Below are 18,855 nucleotides of genomic sequence, written 5' to 3'. Positions count from 1 at the left end.
TTTTTTTTTCACGTGGCCAATAACAGACCACCTCTCACAGGCCTAAAATTTGATAAACTTTTGATTGTGACAATTTAATATTATGTTACGGACAATGTTCTGAAATGTTTGAGTAAAACTGTTAGAATATTTTTAAGCATTGAATACATTTTTATATACTTTCACCGTAGAGTATTTTTATACTGTTTTAAATAGGTGCTTTTTTTGTGTTGAATGCTCATTTGTATCGAAGACTTTTGGTTTTTTTCGACCGTGTTGGTTTTATTCCGAGTATTTGAAATATCATGCGAACCAATATGACTGACGTATATTTTGAAAACAATGTTTTTAAAATGCAATAAGGATTTATTTAACAAATAAACCGTATAAAAATCAAAAATAATTATAATCCTACTATACGTTACGTTAATTACAAACTTACAAAATAATAAATCAAAATGCTTTAAAGCATTACTGTTAAGTTATGTCGAACATCGAACATTAATATATTATACAGTTGCACACACTGCCCTGACAATTTTGTCCTTCTCGTAGACAATTTGAACCACAAACAATTATTTTCTGTGCAATATTTTATAATTATTAATGTATTGTTACTATAATATATATAATAATATAATATATATATTCAAATTCTATTGTATTTATAAGGCAAAAAAAATTAGTAAGTTTAGTATTTATTTATTTATATTTATTATAATATACATTATTATATTATAATAAATAATATTTATTATTATTAGAGCCCGGAATTATATTCTTTAAAAATAGCCAAAATAAGATGTTAATATTCTCTTAAAAAGTTGAAAATATTCTTCCAATATTCTTTAAAAATCATAATAAAATATGCTTTTTGCTTGGAGCTAGCTATTTTTGTGTTGTAATTCCATTTTTTGTCACCCATTGTTATCTTAGATAAGTCACATATCTTATATACTACAGTGGATTGCAGCACATTACTACGTAGGGTATAACAATCGTATATACCAGGGATGGGCAACTCAAAGTAACTAGCGAGTAGCGGGTCACTTTTAAGTACTTTAAAATCTAGCGGGCCGCAGTGCATATGAAAAAGCAAAAAAATAAATAAAGGTCCTTCAAATTCTCTAACATTTATTTTTTATCTTTATTTATTTATACTCGCTCGTATATTTATAATTATTATTTAATGTGATACTTGAGGATGAGGTTTTATATGAAGTAATTTGAAAATGTAGCGCGGGCCAGATAAAAAAGGTACGCGGGCCGCCAGTTGCCGATCCCTGGTGTATACGATGGACGATGGTATATAAATATATAGTATATTTTCAATATCATATCATTATCACTATTATCGAACATAATATAATTTATATTATTTACGTCACTGCAACCAAAAATATCGAACATCTATACAAATTAATCGATATATCCTATAATATTCTTTTTTTATACGAAATATTCTTTTATCTTGAAATATTCTCAAATATGAAAAAAAAACTTTTGCCATTATTACACCTGTTTCATGATTCGAAAAGATTTCGAACCCGCGTCTGCAAAAGAATATAATTCCGGGCTCTAATTATTATAAACTATTAATTTATCATATTCTGAGTATGTATTTCTAAATTTCAAATAATAACAATAAAATATGGCAAGAAATATAAATTTATTACCAATTATAGGTCCCTACCTACTTATTATTAATATATTGTATACAAATTATTGAAATTACCAACTTAAATTTTGAATTTTCGTATGACAATAACCTTAAATGTCAAAAAAATCCATAAAAATCAGAGGGTAATAAAGTTTATTAATAGTCTTCATAAATAAGTTTACTAAAATATTTTTTATTTAAAATGATACATTTTGATAAAAAAAACCGGTCAAAATGCAAAACTAACTATCTAAAAAATTTCAATATAAAAAAAAAAGCGGGTAATTCGTGGATGTCGCTCTGCTGTACTGTAGGTTACTGTAATGGATGGGATTAAATTTGAATGCAATGATAGGTATCATTGTATACGAAAAACAATTCTGAACGGAGATGATTTGTAAGTCTAGGATATATCATATTTAAATATTGTCATATATTCTATTTTGAAACAAATATTTTATTATTCAATTAAGACGCATTTTGCATATGGCATGGTTAATCAATTAGTGTAGTTATCATAATTCATAATACCTTATATTATCATAGATATACGAATACCTGGTTTGAGGATAAATCGTTATCATTACGCGATTTCATAAAAATTTAAAACTCAAACGCTCGAAACATTTTCCCTATAATGACGCTTCAAATTTTCTCTATAGCTATTTGAAGCAAAACTTATGGAAAACTTGGTGTTAAATTTTATAACCTTAGATATAAATACAAACGATATTATGAATTTTGAACTACAAAATAATTTGCAAATGTTCATGGTTTTGACGGATTTTTGTCAATATTTGAAATTCAAATGCTAATAAAAATTTCCGGTGGACATTTTTTTTGTGATAAAGATTGAAAAATTTGTAAGGAATCTTGTATTAAATTTTCAAAGCTTAGATTAACCTAACCTAACCTTAGATTAGAAAAAGAAATTTTTTTATGAATTTCTAGCTTATAATAATTTGCGAATTTTCGTAATTTTTACGTATTTAGACAAAATTTGAACTTTAAATGCTTATAAAAAAATTGGTGACTATATATTTCTTTTATTTTTCAAATGCTATTGTAAAAATGTTTTAGGAGCCTTGTATAAAATTTTCAAATCTTAGGTATAAAAGGAAAAGTTTTTATGAATTTCTAGGATAAAATAATTTACGAATTTTCGTGATTTTTACGTATGTTGTCAAATTTAAAATTTGAATGCATGTAAAAAAAAAATGTGACTATATATTTCTTTTATTTCTTCAACTGCTATTGTAAAAATATATTATGAGCCTTGTATTAAATTCTCAAATCTTAGAATTAAAAAGAAAAACTTTTATGAATTTCGATCTAAGTTAATTTGAAAATTGCCGTAATTTGCCGTGAATTACAACCATATAAAAAAATCGATTTGGTCGAAAACTGATTTTGCGTAAAATTCTCGTTTTTCTGTCATTTTTTTTTTGTTTTTCTCGATTTTTTTGAAAAATGTTGGAAAATGTTTACTTTTGACCTCTATAATGCACCAAGGATCTTCAATTTTACATCGGAAACCACCCCCAGAGTTTGAAATCGAAGCATTATTTCGACTAGTTATGCTGTACACAGACACAAAAACAAAAAAACACACATCATTGTAAAATCAATACATTCATCACTTCGTTCAGAATCTAAAACTAAAATTTAAAATATTATGAAAACACTTAAAAAAATGTGTCTATTATCATTTTTGGAAAAAGAGGAGAAGAGAAAATAAAATTTATGTAAACAAGGCATGAGACTTGAGAAGAGTATCTATCCAGTGGTAACACTCATACACGATGAACATTACTATATATGGACTTATAACATCAGATGTGGCATGAATGGAGTGTCATGGATACATCGAGGTTTGAAAGGTCATAAATTATTTGTTCGTAGATACATGATTGTAACCCGGATTCGGATGTCATATATTACACGTATTTTAACCCAAATATAAGTACATAAGTACGTATCCCGATTGCGTTCCGACACAATACACATTGGTTTGCAAATTAGCATAAAATTAATAATATTAAATTCCATAAACATGTAATTTCGTGAAAACGCATTAAAAATAATATTTACATATTATAAATGATCAAATAGTCAATTAAATATTTACAACAAAGAAAGGACCAAAATCAAATTAATATGTTAATAAATAATAAAATAATTGTAGTGTTAAATCGTAATGTTGAAGGTAGATTTTTATAATTTATTATTTTTTACAAAATCAAAATTAGATATTTCCATGTTTTTTAATTGTTGAATTTGATTTCGTGTAATTTGATTTTTAATCATTTTTTTGCTTGTTTTCCTAAGATTAGCTAGGTACAAACGATCGATACAATTTTTTTTTTATTATTATTATTGATTAGAAGCCCAGCATTTAAGGCTATTATATTTTTGTAGTGGGTAACAGTTGTGTTTCAAACACATAATCTATGTGTGGCTAGGGTTCGTTACTAAAAACCTGAGTGGTTACCCATTCAGGAGCTAGCAACACCAACCCATACGTACACTAAGTATTATAGCGTTTTCGCAGTTGAGCGTACGACCGCGCTACAATTTCATTTTTATTTGTGCATCTGTTTGGCATTCTTTAAAAATTTCCAAAAATTGAAATATTCTTAGATGCTGAGTATTAAAATAACGAATTTAATTTCAAATGAAAACTTTCACACGCATTCGTTGTACTTGTGAAGAACATACTGAAATTAGAAGTAGCCCATATTTCAGGTGAAAAATAATAATCATTATCAATGATAATGAATCATATACCTATAACAATCTTCTAAATAATCACAAAATGTTTGAATATTATATTTATATCAAAATACGTATCAGACACAATTTAAATATCCATATAGTTTTGAAAACCACTGAAAATAGTTTTTCTTGCCTACTATGAGTACTATGTACGAACCGCAATCGGGATAGGTGAAATCGTAAAATAGATACTTTAGACCGCAATCAGGCGAAGACCTATTTGTTAGCTTATCAGGAGATTTCTACGCCAATATTACGCTTGAGCCGTTTGGGAGGATTTCCAGGGATGGATAAGGAAGATATATCGTGCACGAGTGAGTTTCTGAGGTTTAAAAAGTGATTATGAAATATTTTGTAATGTGTTTCAACTTTTATCCACATCCACATCGACCACATCTGCAAAAAGGGTAAAGAGAGATCATAATGGAGTGTGATTAGAGACGTAATATAGTACCTACTTTAGTGATTTATTGTTTTTGATTGGTAGATATATTATTATTTTATCGATATAGGTAAGGTTTTGCTGACCCACAGAGTTGTATACCATAGGCTTATATTGGTTTAAGTAGTATTTTATAGCCAATAGGTCAGTAGGTGTCACAGATACGTAGAGGGTTAAACGTATTTACAAAATTAAATTTTTATTTCATTTCTATTACTCGTGAAATAAATTTAAAGCTTAATATACTATTTCTTAAGAATTTTATTAGGAATGTGAAAATTCTATAAAATCCTGATCCTGGTTATTACATATTTTTAAATTATTTAGAATTGTATTGTTACTTATTTATTTGTACCTATTTGGCTATTTGTTAGTACCTACAATATTGACTATATAATGGCAATTATAATTACAAACTGTCTACTTTCTTACACTAAGTATATAAACAAAATATATTACCACACATATTTTACTTATTTTTCATGCTGAATGTGTAATCATTAGTTAATATTAGGAATATAAGTAAATTATTTAAAATTATTTTATAATTGTTTTAAAATATCCAGAATATAATAATTTATTTTTATACAATATAATACAATTAACATATTATATTATTTGCAGTACGGGTAAAAATGTTGTTAGTATTTTTTTTAGGAAATTAAAAATAACTGAAAAAAAAATGTTTTCTGAATTACTGAACAGTGAACCTGTATTAACCATAATAATGACGGTGGTTAACAACCAAATGTTTGTTTTAATTTTTATTACTTATTTTGATCACCTGGGCAAGACTAAATTTACGGGGCAATGTAAACATTGCTGTAACATAATATTATTATAACATTCAACATGTTCTGAATCACTAACAAAATTTAGATTAACTACATAACATTATAGATAGAACTACACAAAAAGTAACAGCAGAAAAAAGTATTAAATATAAATCAATATTTGTACCTTAAACAATACAAATAATAATGTATAATTTTCTCCCGACTATTAATATCCTCATTCGATTTCAAATTTATTAAAAGCAGTAACAAACAACCAATCTGCTTCAACGTTTAAATTAATTTTTTATAAAATTTTCGTGATTTCATATTAAACAAAAAGTTATGATATACGCCTATGGGACACCCTCTCTAATTTGATAATTATGTCGTCAGAATCATAGCAAATTACTTAATTTGGAGATTGGTCACGCAGTGCGTTGGTTTTTTGACTGAAGAATTAAGAAAAAGAGAGTTGGAGTTTCACTCTGAGCAAAGCGGCAAGACTGAACGAGAGCCCAGATGGAAGGAATGTGTGGGTATCAGTTCTGAAAGATTTTCATTGGCCATTGGGTCGTTGTACGTTAGACATTTTTTCGACGAAAAAGCCAAAAAGGAAGCTTTAGAAATGGTGAACGGTATCCGGGAGGAAATGTTCAAAATATTGTCAACAAACGATTGGATGGATGACAAAACAAGGTGAAAGTTCACTTTCCGGTTCATATATTAGTATATAGTATAGATTTTTAAGTAATTGTATATTTTTTCCTTTTCCCATTTTTGGATTTTCTTCAGCCATCTTTACGAATCATAATAGTCTAAAGCTTATGGCAATTTTTCTTTATATATAACTACACATTTAATGATGATTGCGTATTTTTCATTGTTTAATATTTTTTATAATTTATTACATATTGAAGTGAAAATTAAAACAAAAAATATTTCGTCAAGTAGAAAATTCGAAAGAACATTTGTTGGCACAAAATAGTATTTGAAACAAAAGTAAATTCATTAATTAGGAACTTAATAAGTTTTGTTTAATTTGTTTTAAATTATTTCAATGCCTTATTAAATTATGAATTTATTATTTTTATTACCAATAAAACATTGTGCATTTATTTGTCTTATTACCCAATTTTCCCAATTTAAGGCTGTTTTGTCTTGCATATTTACACAATTTTGACTTCATATTTTGATACTTTTTAAAAATCCACGTTCTAAATTTATAACATATTATCCCTTTCAACAGTAGAAACAATTGTGATGTCATAATTATTTTAGATTTTTCTATTACCAGACTTGGGTAGTATTCCGAATACTTTTTAAGTACCTACTTTTTTTTGAAAGTATTCCACAGTATTCGGAATACATTTTTTCTAATCAAATTTTAAAAACAATTTCATTAATTTTCCGTCATAGAAATTGCTTTTGTATATTATTTCTATACAAAATATTTGGTAGAAATATGTATATGTATATTATTATTATTTTATAATAATATAACAGTTGTAATGTTGTGTAATTAATTGTTATGTTACTATAATACTATAATGTTGATTATTTTTTTTTTTCAGTTTATAAAATAATAAATATGTTGTTGAAATAAACGGTTTAAAAGTATAAAGTTGAAAAAATAATATTTTTGCTATTGAAATCTAAATCTACTGAAAAAAAGTATTCGAAAAATATTTGGAATACTTTACAAAAAGTATTCCAAATACTTAGGAATATTATTATCACAAAGTATTCGAATACATATTCTGAATACTTTTTTTAAAAGTATTCGGAATATGTATTTGAAATACTTTTAAAATGTATTTTACCCAAGTCTGTCTATTACAGGAAACACGCGATAGACAAGGCGAATTCGATGACCAGTCACATTGCATATCCCGACGAATTATTGGATGACAACAAGTTAAATGCGTTTTATGAAAATGTGATTGATTAAAATATAATATATCGTACAACAGAAATACATGAAAATCAGAATAACATTTTTTCTAATCAGTATTTATTATTTTTAATTATTTACATTCGCTTCCACTACACATAAAATATATATTTATTTAATTTTTTAATACTGAAATTAAAACATTTTTAATACGAAACACATTTTTTTGGTATAAATTCAAATTAGCTTACTGTAAATTTTAGATTTTTTTTGTAAAAATGTTTATTTTAATTATGTGTTTTAATTTTTCCATTTTTTTTTTTTTTTTTTTTTTGGAAATCTCATTACTTTTGATATTTTAAATTAATCGAATCGTAAAAAACACTTATATTCAAAAAGAGAGTAAACATTTTAGATTTTTAAAAGATTAATTACATTTAAAATCAATGAGTCTTAATTCAATACAAATTTAATATTTTAAAAAATCAAACCACATGACATACATTAACATTTCAATAATTAAAAGCTTTCTAAAAATTTACTATTTTGAAAAAAAAATAATTAGGATTTAAATTTATTTTCAATATTAAGAATAGAATTAATATAAAATGTTATATTAAACGTTTAGCTCAAAAATTAAGAAATAAGAAAACATTTGCAATACTGATGAGAAAAAAAGTTATTTCTGTCGGCTCTTTCTGTTACAACTTGTTTAGGACCTAATTTAAGTAAAACGCGTTGGGTATAATAATCATTTGATACATGATTATAACCTTTTAAAACTTGTTTTTGGTCATAACTTGATGAGAATTTGGTCAATAATTAAACGTTGAATATTTTTCATAGCTTGAAGTCAACGACAAAGACTATTTTACATCGATAATGAACTTTACTAAATTCGTCACTCACTACAGTTTTTCGTTATTAAGGCAACCTGTAAACAAATCGGATTGGATTCATCACAGCAAAACGGCAATTATAAATGCGTTTTACAGTTATGATGAAAACAGTATCCGTAAGTAATATTGCAATTTTATTATAATAGTTACTTATTAACTATATACACATCTATAATACATGAATCCCCAGACATAAGACCAGAGACGTGTTTAAGGTTTTGATACTCCATAGTCCATGTTAAGTTAAACGTCAATATTTGCAAGGAATACAGGGTGTCCCACAGAGATCTGACAAATGAATTAACTTTTGTTCTAATCAATATTTAAAAAAAATTTCTTTTAAATATAATTCATAGACACTTGCGCTACATTTTTAGAATACATTTTTTATTTTTTATTTTTTAATACTGAAAATAAAAAACGAAAAATTGATAAAAATTTTTTTCAAAATATTCAAATATAATCATTTAGTAAATCTGATTTTTAGAAAAATTTATATGGTAAAAACACTTATTTAAGTCAAATGGCTGATTTTTTTAAATATCAATATTTTCGTTAAGTAAATTATAGTTAATTATAGTAATTTATAGTTTATACATCACATATTATTAAAATAAATGCAATAAAATTAAACCTATTTAAAAATTTAAATATTTTTAAAAAACTTTATATTATTTGAAATTAAAATGTTTCCAACATAAAACAGATCGTAATTTACTTAACGAAAATATTGATATTTAAAAAAATTGTAAAAATCAGCCATTTGACTTAAATAAGTGTTTTTACCATATACATTTTTCTAAAAATCAGATTTACAAATTGGCTATATTGAATATTTCGAAAAAAAATGTTATCAATTTTTAAGTTTTTTATCTTCAGTTTTAAAAAATAAAAAATGTAGCGCAAGTGTCTATGGATTATATTTAAAAGACATTTTTAAAAAATATTGAATAGAACAAAAGTTATTTCATATGTCAGAATGTCAGATCTCTTTGGGAGACCCTGTATATAAATATTAGAAAAAAAGTCATTGACAATCTGACAAATACATTTTACACAGATAACATCGTTATTTATTATAATAATTTATAATTTACGTCTAGATTTCTTGTCAGCAAAGTTTCATATAATTTTTTACTTAATACATTCTTTAGCAATTTTATAATTTACTAAAACAATAAAATTGGCACAAGAGCAATTAACTACAAACAAATGATACTACCCCTAAATAAAAAAAAAAAAATAGTCCAGCCTGAGTTATTATGTTACCATAATTTTTCTAAATACCTACGTACCTGCAGCATTAGACTTATTATTTAAAAAAAATCTTTGGAACGTACAAAAAGCCGAGCTATATGCAGTTACTATTAATATTATATAAATTTTAATTGCTTCACCTACACAATACATGATATAAGTGCACAGATAAAGGAATTATTATAGCCGTATATTATAGTTACTTTTATTTATTAATATGATCTAGTGGTTCTTAACCTTTTGTGGTACACGAACCCATATGAAGTTTGAAGTCACGGATCCCCGAATTTATGAGATAAAAGTTTCTTTTTTCCATTAAAATCAAACCAAAAATACCTATAATAATTCAATAAAAATAAATAATAGTAAGAATAATTAAGCTCATATCATGAGTGTAGAAGACCCCCCGGGGGCCACGGACAATCGGTTAAGAATCACTTTAAATTTCTAAATGGTTCTGAATTTTTAGAGATACCCGCCGGTATCTTACAAGGTGTGTTCTTCTCCAGCGATCGTCCTCGGTACATGAATTACGGCGCCATTGGTTTTGTAATTGGTCACGAGATCACCCATGGTTTTGACGACCAAGGCAGAAAGTACGACAAGAAAGGTAACCTGGTCGACTGGTGGGCAAACAAGACGAAGAAACGCTTCTTGGAGAAGGTGTCGTGCATCATCAAACAGTATGGAAATTACACGATTGAAGAGATCGGTCTCAAGGTGTGGTATAGCTAATTTTGATTTAAAGTTTTCCACAAGGTATTTAGAGGTCGAGAGACTTCTAAAATTTAGCATTTTTCGAATTTCGAATAACTATGCATGAAACTAGGCATATCGCCAAAATTCTAATAATATTATTGTTCGTACCGAACAATCGATTGAATATATTTATCAATTTTAATTATAATTCTTAAAAAGTATTATTAAATATATTTGTATACATATATTGTGTTAATAACGATTTATCCTCAAACGATTTTAAATATTTGTTATTATTCAAAAAGTATAAGTCGTAGATACCTGAAAATTTTATCAGTTATTTAGATTGGCATTTTCTTTACATGATTTAATTTTCAAAATATTTTGATTTTTTTTTGAGATATTTATAGACGCCTGAAATTTTCAATTTGTCTGAACATTTTTTTTTGAAGTGTCGATAAAATTTTTTTGGCCTTATCAAAATACTTGAAAATTTAATACAAAGTTCCTCATAAGTTATTCTTATAGTGATTAAAAAATTATAAAAAAACATAGGCACGATTTTTTTTATTTGCATTTGAAGTTCAAATATTGACTTAATACGTAAAAATTACGGCAATTTTCAAATTATCTTAGATCGAAATTCATAAAAGTTTTTCTTTTTAATTCTAATATTTGAGAATTTAATACAAGGCTCATAATATAGTTTTGCAATAGCAGTTGAAAACTAAAAGAAATATATAGCCACATTTTTTTTTACATGCGTTCAAATTTTAATTTTGACAACATACGTAAAAATCGCGAAAATTCGTAAAATATTTTATTCTAGAAATTCATAAAAATTTTTCCTTTTATACCTAAGATTTTAAAATTTAATACAAGGCTCCTAAAATATTTTTACAATACCAGTTGAAAAATACAAGAAATGTATAGTCACATTTTTTTTTTACAAGCATTTTAATTTTAATTTTGACAACATACGTAAAAATCACGAAAATTCGCAAATTATTATAAGCTAGAAATTCATAGAAAATTTTCTTTTTAAATCTAAGATTTGAAAATTTAATACAAGATTTCTTACAAATTTTTCAATCTTTATCACAAAAAAAATGTCCACCGGAAATTTTTATTAGCATTTGAATTTCAAATATTGACAAAAATTCGTCAAAACCATGAATATTTGCAAATTGTCAATTGTATACCTATTTGTATATAACAATATTATGTAGGCTAGAAAATCTAGTTTCTACCGTAGATACCTACCTAAAAGAACATTAATATTAAATTTTGTCCAAATTTGAATTTAAAATGTCTGTAAAAAATAACTATGTTTGTATATTTTTCAAATTTTTTGGTTACTGTATGAACTATTTATAAGAATCTTTGTTTTAAATTTTTAAAATTAAATTGTGTAATTGTCTTAGTTATAATAACTGAACATTTTATAATTTTATAATTACAGTGATTAATAATTTTCGATATTTTGATAAATTTAGTGAAAATATTGAAATTTTTTTATTTTTGGCCCCTCAATACAAATACAGCAATAGCTATTCCTAATACCAATAAATAATACTTATTTCGTTTGCAACCCAATTATAGCAAATTAATACACGTAAATGCAGTCGTAATATTTCAAATATCCACGTGTAATTATACATGAACTGACGATTGTAATGTAAATCACTGCTTACCTAAATATATATAGCAATATGTAGATTATAGTATTATAGCATATTACATTCTGGCGCAAATCGTTTGGGAGGACTGAAGTTTACTTAGGTGCTTATCTACATATTTGTATAGTTACCTAGTTTAAAAAAAGTTAGCTAGATATTCGTAGACCATTCATTTTTTATAAAAATTAAAATCTAATAGGTACTTACGACGTACGGTCTTGACCGTAGATTTTTTTCAGTAACGTTATTTAACAAGTCACAGTTTAATTAAAAGTTAAAACGACGTCTAAAATCAAATACTCGAGTTGATAAAAAATACAGAATAATATAGTAAATACTACCTAATTTACATATAACAATGTTAACAAATGATAAATTTAAACTATTTTTTCTTTTTATTCATATAGGCTAATATGTTATTAGATATTCTTTCTGGTTCTCTTATATCAGATTTTAACATTCTCTTAGGATAAAGTGGTTGCACAATTTCTGGCAGCATACATTCCATATAAAACCTAAAGTTATAAAAAAAAAAATTATAATATTGTAATAATTAGAGCAAGGACTTTCATGCATTTGCATATTTTTTCTGGTTAACTTTATTGTATGCTTGTTAAATAAAAAATACATTTCATAACGTTTATGATGAAATACTCAAAGTTTTTAGTGCATATTTTTGCATATTTGGACATTTTTTGGATTAAGGGGCATATTTTTGATTATAAGAGCATATTTTAAGCTTTTAGTGCATATTTTGATGGTTTGTCGAAAATCAAGCGCTTTGGTGAATATTTTTCATGAACTAAGGTTAACAATTGTTATACACTCATAATTCATAAAGATAAACGTTATCTTGAAATAATAATAATGGTCAGTAGGTATTTATTATGTCTATTTTTGTATTTTACGAATAGTAGGTACGTGGTATAAACACGATAGTATCAAGTGTCTACAGTCAGTGGGTAGATTAGATTCGCAATAGTTCTAGAACATTCACCGCGTGTGTATTAAAGTTTCGTGTTTAATTTTCATATAACGTTCGTGTGTAATTTTTGTCACTCTATCAATATGCCAAAAGAAAAATCGACAAAAGCTTATCGTTTGCGTAATTTTGTAATCGAGTTTGGTGAATCTGTATTTTCAACGGATAATCTTATTTTATTTTGTAAAATCTGTAACGTGAAAGTAGCAAGTGAAAAACCTTTTAGTATCATACAACATCTAAAAACTGACAAACACATCAGAAGTGCAGCACGTTTAGAAAACAATAAAACAAATAATGTGCAACAATTGGTTACAAATCAAAAATCAAAACTATCGGAATTCAGAATAATAATTAAAAAGAACATTCATCAAATCATTCATCAATCATTCAAAACAGATTCCAAATCAATTTAATAAATAATAATATAAATCTAGTTAAAACTTATATAGAATAATAATAAAATTAATTTTTTTAAGGGCATATTTAACCGCATATTTTTAATTTTTTGATGCATAAGTGCATATTTTTAAATGCATATTTGATGATTTTTTAGTGCACGAAAGTCCTTGCTCTAGTAATAATATTTATATTGAAATTAATTATCTAAAGGAGTTAGGTAATTAATAAGGTATGTTATATATATTATATATAGAGAAATCAATTACATTTTTAATTTATCAGCCATATGAGAATTCCAAAATGTTGAGTCATAATGAATTTTTTCAATATTAATCCAATTATTTGTATGTATTACATTATATTACATTATATAATTAAATTTTCAAGTTTTTTCGCCCAACAAATACATTTTTATTGGTATTTATAGAGAAAATAAACTAAAAATATTCAAAACTGACAATGTCCGTAAGCAGCTCAAAAAGAGTCAAATTATTTTGAGAATTGCATGGCGTATAGAAAATGCTAATATAAACATTCAGTAAAATTTTCAAGCATCTACAGTTATTCGTTTTTTAATTACAACAAAATAAGAAAATCGTTACATGAGAAATCGAGCCAACATCAATTGTTGTAAAAATATGAATTTCAAACGCTCATAAAAATTTAATTTGAATTTCTTCTAGAAATTTTTTTTTTTAATAAAGGTGGAAAAACTTATAAGGAATCTTGTATTACATTTTAAATTCTCAGAATTTATTAAAAAGACAATTTTTTATGAATTTCTAACTTAAAATAATTTGCAAATTTTCGTCATTTTTACGTATTTTGTCAATATTTGAACTTTAAATGCTTATAAAAAAAAATTGTGACTAGGGATTTTTAATTTTTCTCTTCTACCTTTAAAACAATATACTAGGAGCTTTCTATTAAATTTTTAAGCTTTTTTAACCAACAGATAAAATTTTATTGATATTTATAGAAAAAAAAACTCAAAAAAGAAGAAAATGAAAATGTCCGTAAATAGCTCAAAATAAGTAAAAATATTTTATTTTATGGTGTATAGAATATGCTAATATAAACATTTAGTCAAAATTTTTAAGAGTTACACCAAAAACCAAAATCGATATTTCCGAAAACAGATTTTGTGTAAAATTTCCGTTTTTCTTTAATTTTTCTTTTGTTTTTCGCGGTGCTTTTGAAAACTACTGGAAAATATTTACTTTTTGACCCCCCTAAGTACCAACTAGATTCACTTTCCTATCAGAAATGTAAAGAAAGTGTTTCGTAAAGACCCGTCTCGCATTCAAGTATGCATTTTTTAAAACCAAATAAAAAATTAGCTGCATATTTTAAAGCATATTTTGACGATTTTGACTGCATATTTGCATGCATATTTCGATAATTTTAAGTGCAAGAAGTCCCGAACCCTAGTGATGACAGACACAAAAAAAAATAAAAAAACACACATCATTGTAAAATCAATACATTCTTCGTTCCACTCAGAATCTAAAAAATTAACTAATGATAATGTGGCAAATTCTTTGTACATTTATTCTTTGAAAAAATAAAAAAACAGGATAACTCGCCTGTTACAAAGTAGCCGGTGTCGACTGTATTTCGTCATTCGTCATTTAGTATATATTATGTCACTGCGATAAAAATCAACATTTTAATTCAATGATATAGCATTTTATATTTTTATACGAAGAAAACGATTCTGTACGGAGATGATTTGTCAGCCTAGGATATTTTATTTGGATATACGTCATTTCGTCGCGGTATTTTTGTCGCACGTCAATTGGTCGCGGTCAATTCGTCACGAGACAATTGGACGCATACGACATTTCGTCGCGTGTAATATCGACGCATGCTACATTTGGTCGCGCGTAATTTTATCGCATATATTTATATAGGTATATTCTAAATAATAATAATAATTTTACATATCAGTCATTTTAGCTTATTGTTATATATATTTGTCATACTAATGTATAAATCTTAAAATAATGTTCAATAAAAAAATAAAATTATGATAATCTAAATAAAATATTTTTAAAAAACACAAAAATAAAAAAAATATAACTATTTATAAAAATTAAAATCATGAGCAATACCTTTCAAAACCTCACATATTGGATTATTATTAACATTTTTACATATCTGCATTAATCTAATAGATGAATCATTATATTTTTTTGTCATGAATTAAAAGATCATGCCCTCGTTGACTTTTTATAAATTGTAAAGTCATAATTTTTATATTTTATAAAATATATAATAATAATTAATTGTTATAGCAAGACGTATATATACGTAGACATAATACGGTACTGTATAACGCTATAATCGATAGAGATTAGAGAGTAGAGACTCGTGATGACTGATGAGTAGGTACACTGTAATAATTCGAATATTCGATAAAGACTCACGTAAAAACCAAATAATGAATTACCTACTGAAATAAAAATAAATGATAAAGAAGGTACTACACCACTACCACTAAATTGTAAAGATACTATAGAATTATTATTTATATTATATTATTAAATGTTCCTACCCAAAAAGACAAGATAATCTATTTTATATAATACTAGCTATATACCTATATAAATATATGCGATAAAATGACGCGCGACCAAATGTAGCATGCGTCGAAATTACACGCGACGAAATGTCGTATGCGTCCAATTGTCTTGCGACCAATTGACCGCGACGAATTGACGTGCGACAAAATTACCGCGACGAAATGACGGGATACCATTTTATTTATTAGGTACTTGAAATTTTCACCAAATGATTATTTTATCATTTTTTATACGAAAATATTTTGACCCATTTTGAGCTATTCATAGTAATTTAACATTTTCAATTTATTTTATTATTATACTTACATTGTACTATCATTTGGAGATATTATATTGGTATTATTTGTAATTCTTATTTCAGCTGCCTCTTCTGAATGTTCGTGTTCTACGTTTATTGACCTGACACTGTAGTGTAGGTATTATGCGAATTACACAATAAATAAATAAATAACAATATTATTGCCTATAGGTACCAATCTACGTATTCGACATTTAAATCAATTAAATAATATGATAATTATGATAAACTTACTTTTTTTTGAACGAATTTCTTTCATTCTAGCAGAAATTGTTTTCGGTTTACGGACATATTGCGCACTTGTGTAACCACGAGCCTTTTTTGATATTTTCATTATAAATTAAATGGGAAAAAATAATTTTGTTCAATAATAATATAGAGCGAATGGTATATCGTATGTACCGAACACAAAATTACCTAAAACAATTATTCTTTACGTCTGAATTGGATTATTCCAAAATAGAGACTAAACACGAACTAATAGGTAGTAATACACCTCATTTTTGATACTGATGAAGCTACCTATAATATAACGTTATAAATAAAGCGTTTATAACTATAAATAATAGTATAGTCGGCGATCGGCAAATAGTAATATTTATAATAATATTTCTGGGTAAAATAAAATAAGGCATGGCGTATATCAAATTATACGCCTGCATTGCCAAATTCACAGAATTGTGACGGCAGGTTATCTTCGAACGTCGTGCATTATAATAATTAATATCAATAATTAATATAATATCCGCTGTATTTATGTAGCAGCACACACCACGGGCGATACTAGCAAGTTTTCGGTATCTTTTGTTTCAAACTACTTTACGCTCTATAGCTACAATTTGAATAATAAATAATTTAAACAAAATTTTATTTCACCATCTGAAACATGAGAATTTTAACTAGGTCCGAGCGTGGAGTTTTTTTTGATACCTATATTATTATCGTCTAAAAATATGTGGTTAAAAAACTACATTTTAACATTTTAACATTAAAAAAAAAAAAACTTTAAAAAAATTTTAAAAACAAAAACTCAACGCTCGGACCTAGTACATATTTCATTCTTTCATAATCTGTATTAATTTTGATTCTACGATTAATACAAACGGATCTGTACGCAGAGAGCGTGAACGTGTTTTATTACATATAAAATGGGTGTGTAGCGTCCTCTTAATATAAAAATAGGTATATATGTATATTATGTTTATTATAAATAGGTAATATTTTACATGTTAAATATATTTGATATTTACATATTATTTACTTAGATAAAAATTATTAAATGAATTACCAGCAGCTAAATGCTCATCATAATACCCATCTATGATAATTGCATTAGATTATTAAAATAATAAAATCATATAATTAAGTATATAGGTATTCCTGTACCTGCGTGTTACACTTTTACAGTAAGTATCGAAAGTTTTCTGAAAATTATGACTTTGACCCCTCCCCTATCTAACCATTTCACTGAATCCACCCCTGCGCCATATTGTGTCCGTATTTTTTTAAATTTACGAGTCACAAAAACGCATTGTAAACACATAAAGAAGTCGCGAAATGATTAAATCTGAATTGGCACTTCTGATCAGATAACTGTGATATTTTATAATAAGTAATTCATAGAAGTAATTTAAAAAAAAAATCCCATTCGTGGAACAGTGAATACTTCTGCCTAACCTAACCTAACCTTTTTTTTACGGGAAAATCGTGGGGGGCCGGAAATACCTTGAGGCGATTCGCCAGCTCCCCCACATTGTTTATTTCAACAAAATACTTCACACAAAATAACAGGTTACAACCGAAAAATAAGACAGCCCTACACTGTCAAAAAATTGGCATTCAGCCTATAATAATAAGTAATTGTTGCCTTTCCCTTCACTTCAGCCTAACCTAGCCTAACCTAACCTTTATAAATCCTCCACTTCCCATGTACCTACCCACATCCTATGACCTAACCCAACGACTTATGTTCCGCAGTTGAACGGCATCAACACACAGGGAGAGAACATCGCGGACAACGGTGGCTTGAAGCAAGCGTACAACGCGTATAAAGTGTGGACCAGACGACATGGCGAAGAACCACGGCTGCCCGGCCCACTCCAGAACTACACGCCGCAGCAGATGTTCTGGGTGAGCGCCGCCAACGTGTGGTGTTCGAAATACCGTCCGGAAGCACTCAAGACTGAAATCAACACTAACTCTCACTCGCCCGACCGTTTCCGGGTCATCGGGCCGTTCTCCAACTTGGAAGACTTCAGTAACGACTTCCGGTGTCCGCTGGGCTCCAACATGAACCCGGTCAACAAGTGTCAGGTTTGGTGATACCCGCATCCTTCGAACGTGAAATATAGTATAGTTATTGTTGTATAATCATTATTATCATTATTTCATTATTTTTGATATAAGTATTTGTGCGAAATTATGATAGTATAATAATAATAATAATATAATGATATGTGTAATATAAAATCTCGACGCGCATGTGCCCTAACTTCTTAGGTGTACAAGTAATATAATATGATTTTAGATTC

At 26.7% G+C, this 18,855-nt stretch overlaps 1 pseudogene across 1 annotated transcript in view; it reads left to right on the top strand.

The window, feature by feature from the left end:
• The window catches only part of LOC107171218 (neprilysin-2-like), a 28,789-nt pseudogene extending 10,015 nt beyond the window's left edge, over positions 1-18,774 (top strand). The window contains exons 6-10 of the transcript XR_016189859.1: positions 6,026-6,328; positions 7,472-7,571; positions 8,352-8,538; positions 10,149-10,399; positions 18,302-18,774. The product of XR_016189859.1 is annotated as a neprilysin-2-like (transcript). The remainder of the gene's footprint in view (positions 1-6,025; positions 6,329-7,471; positions 7,572-8,351; positions 8,539-10,148; positions 10,400-18,301) is intronic.
• Positions 18,775-18,855: the final 81 nt, after the last annotated feature.

This window comes from Diuraphis noxia, unplaced genomic scaffold (assembly GCF_037042655.1).
Source record: "Diuraphis noxia isolate RWA-SAM2 unplaced genomic scaffold, SU_Dnox_SAM2 contig0001, whole genome shotgun sequence".
NCBI lineage: Eukaryota > Metazoa > Arthropoda > Insecta > Hemiptera > Aphididae > Diuraphis > Diuraphis noxia.
Note: the sequence above shows the minus strand (reverse complement) of the source record. Positions and strands in the feature narration are given on the sequence as shown.